Genomic DNA, 3,789 nt, shown 5'->3' on the forward strand with positions numbered 1-3,789 from the left:
CGTTCCCCTAACTTATGCTATGTCAGGGACTTGGGGTGCGGGAATATCTTTATTTCTTTATTTTAAGTGTTTAAAAATCAATTACATAGTCTTAAAATTATATCACATTCTTTTCTTACATCTAAGTTCAAAAACATTAAAACAATTAAAAAATGTAAAATTAAGACGTTAAAAAGTGAAATCTGTATACAAGTTAAAAACATTTTAAAATAAATCCAATAAAATAATAAAAACTATAGGAACAGAGGGGTTCAGTGGGTATGCCTCCGCTATGGAGGAGCATCCCACATAAAGCATTCCCCTCAGAAAAAAAAAAAAATTGGCGTCGTTGTCGCTCCTCGTCGTCGTCGGTCGTCGTCGTCGGTCGTCGTCGTCGTCGGTCGTCGTCGTCGTCGGTCGTCGTCGTCGGTCGGCGTCGTCGTCGGTCGTCGTCGTCGTCGGATAGCGCCTCCACGAGCAGCCGCATGCTGGTTTGCTGCGCCTCAAACAATGCGCGCCATCAGTCTTCTGGTGGTGTCCGTAGATCTTCATTTTGTGCCGGCACCGATCCCACTTCTAATGTCGGAGAAACACTTTTCTCGACGACATCTATAGTGGTTGAGAACTTGGTGGGCGTCATTTAGGGTAAAGAAGCACGAAACACGATGACCCAACTCGATCAGTCTCCACTTCACGACTATATTCGTAACAACTGTGAAAACGCCTTATATAAAAATGGTGCCTCGACCCCTCTTAAGCCAGGTGCTCTGCTCTGATTGGTCGTTACTTAAATTACGATAATAATGTTATTTAGTCTAGGAAAAAAGTAACTTATAAAGTAAGGTCAAATTAAAAGTTATTAGAAGCTTTTACAATATCAATAAACATTAAAAATTGCACACTATGCGTTAAACAGTAATTCAGTTGACAATGGCTACTTAATAACTTCCTACTTTAAATATATTGTTAGCTGAGGGTGGAACTTAAAAATAATGGTGGTGTGATGCCAATATAAGAGACCGCACCCTCATTTTCGGGACGCACTCGCCACCGAACACTGAAGCCAGCGGAAGCTCTGCCCGTTTGACTAGCCAAAATAATTAATCATTTTAACTCTGATAGTTGATCAAGTTAATGTTATATTTCGAAATCATTTAAGTGTTAATTTAATTCAATCAATTTTGTTAGTTTTCTTATTAATTCAAAAAGTACTAGTACTGTAGTAGTGTATAAGAGATTGTTTTTTTAATTTTCCCTGCTTCTGATCCTTAAGATCAGAAGTGGGATAGTGAAACTCCCACGTCCTTGTTTGTACATCCTGATACGATGTGTTTCCATTGTTATTTCTTTAATTGGCTAGTCATACGATCAAAAATATATTTTTGGAAATGGTAACTATTGTTTAAAAGGACAAATTAGCACTTTGTTTTCGGTGTTTCGTGTAATATACGTAAGTAAGACGTGATGTGACGGTGTGATCAAGTTTTATGTCAACTTTGGTGAGTACGTTCCAATTGTTTTCTTCTCCGCTTTAAAATAACAAATAGAAGTTGTATTTGTTAGCTTTTTGTGTAAATTTTAGAATGGCTCAATTTTAATATTTGGTCGTGTCTACCCTATTGATCAATTATTTACCGTAACTTGAATGCCCTGCTTGGAATTACGTCTAATTTTAAATACTTGCTAAAAAAAAGAAAACATGCCTAATAAGAGGCGGCAGAGTAGGAGTCGGTCGCGAAATCGCAGATCGCATTCTAGCTAACATGATTCACGCTACAGACGACATAGCCCTTCAAGCAATATTTTAACCGAAACAATGCAACAAATTTTGAATAGATTGGTGTCATTAGAGGAACAACAGGTAGTGTCTTCATCTCAACGAAAGGAGTCTAGTGGCCGCGCTGCAGTGGAAGTAGCCAAGTCCGCGGTGCCTGTGGCAACCATCAGCGCCGAGCCCGTTCCTGCCGTGTCGATGCCGCCGCCGTCGCAGTTGGGCAAAGCTGTGACTGCGAGCTCGCTTCAAGGGCGCGCTTCAGGCTTCAACGACTCCGTCCTCACCGGAGCGTCCCGCGAGCGCTGCGTCAGTCCAGGCCAGCGCCGCCGATCACATCATCGATGCGATACGATCCATAAATATACCGGTGAGATTTAACCAGTCTTATTATATTTCTAATTTATGGTGTGAAGAAGTAGACCGTGCTAGGTCTTCTAATAATTGGAGTGATCACGAATGTCTTTCTCGCATTGGCAATTGTTTACAAGGAGATGCTAAAACGTGGCTCAGTGAATGGGTAACGAATGACCGCAGTTGGAGTAATTTTAAAAACGAATTTAAGCCTTTATGTCCAAAAAAAACAGACGTAGCCAACATTCTGTACGAGGTTATGAGCACCAATTCGGATAGCTTCCTTACATACGCTGATTATGCTCGTAGGTCCCTTTTACGATTACGAATCATTAGGGGGTTAAGCGATGAGCTGATATCGGCAATAGTTATACGGGGCATCACAGATCCGCAGATCCCTACCAACGCCAAATTAATGCCAAATGAGTTAGTACAGTTCCTTTTTATTTATGTCAAGTCTAATGCCCCTCATTCTATAATAACAAAAACTCAAGTGGGTTGCGTCATAATTGTTCGTTTAACAATAGACATGGGGTATACGATCGCAAACGGCGGTTCGAGTCCGGTAAATGTTTTATATGTGGTAAGCAAGGGCATAAACAGTCAAATTGTTTTAAAAGACCTAAGATAGCAACAAGTAACGACACTAATACTAATAGCGATCGGAACAGTCATTGTCTTCAAAATACAGCAAAATCTGAACCGTGTAGTTTCTGTAAAAAGCTTGGTCATAAAGTTAAAACTTGTTTTGCACAGATGAAGTCAGAATCGCGAAATACAAATATTGTTCACTTTTGCCGGGAAAAGCTAAATAAGAGGCATAACGATATTGTCGTAGCGATTGTACAAGGGATTCCAGTTGACGTTCTTATCGATTCCGGTTCAAGTATATCACTAATTTCTTCCCACTTGTTAAAACACTTTAAATACGCCTGCAAGCCTGCCTTCAAGCCTGCCTTTAAAGTATTGCGAGGCATTGGCGGTCAAGAAATAGAGTCCACTTATTTTATAACTCTATCAATAGAATTTAGCGAGTCCAGAGTTTATGAATACACCGACTATAATCGGCACGGATGTCTTGAATCGAGAAGGCGTTATTTACTATCGAACTCGCGATCGGCAACATCTTACTAGGGAATCTAACATTAAACGTGATGCCTTAGTCACTTCGGAATCACCGATTAGAACTGACTTGAGAGGTGTAGTTACAAAATTTAAAACATACTGTGGAAGAACGTATAGGCTATCAATTAAGTCTTTTTCAATAGAATTCGCGAGTGACAACTTATGTTGATTATATTGCAGGTTTGGCACGTGAGCAATCAGCGTCAGCTACGGTTCCTAAAGCACCACAAGACGAAGATGCAGTGGTGCCGGTTGCACCATGGAGACCATGCCATCATGAAGACCAGGATTAATAAAAACTTTTGGAGGTATTTTCCTCCGTTTTGACATGAAACTGTAATGTAAATATTTTTGCTTGCACTTTCTCGAACTCTCAGAGCAGATTTTACTTCTCAAATTAATTTAGTTTGTGGAACAAGAAAGATTTTTGATAAAAAAAATAATGGTAAAATATTAACGGGTCATTGAAAAAGTTAATGAAAATTCATTATGGAAAATCTCCACTAAGCAAATATTTAAATCACCAGTAAGTAACTTTTCCTACGGCAGTAAGATTTTAT

Source organism: Papilio xuthus, unplaced genomic scaffold (assembly GCF_000836235.2).
Source record: "Papilio xuthus unplaced genomic scaffold, Pxut_1.1 DF825928.1, whole genome shotgun sequence".
Classification (NCBI taxonomy): domain Eukaryota; kingdom Metazoa; phylum Arthropoda; class Insecta; order Lepidoptera; family Papilionidae; genus Papilio; species Papilio xuthus.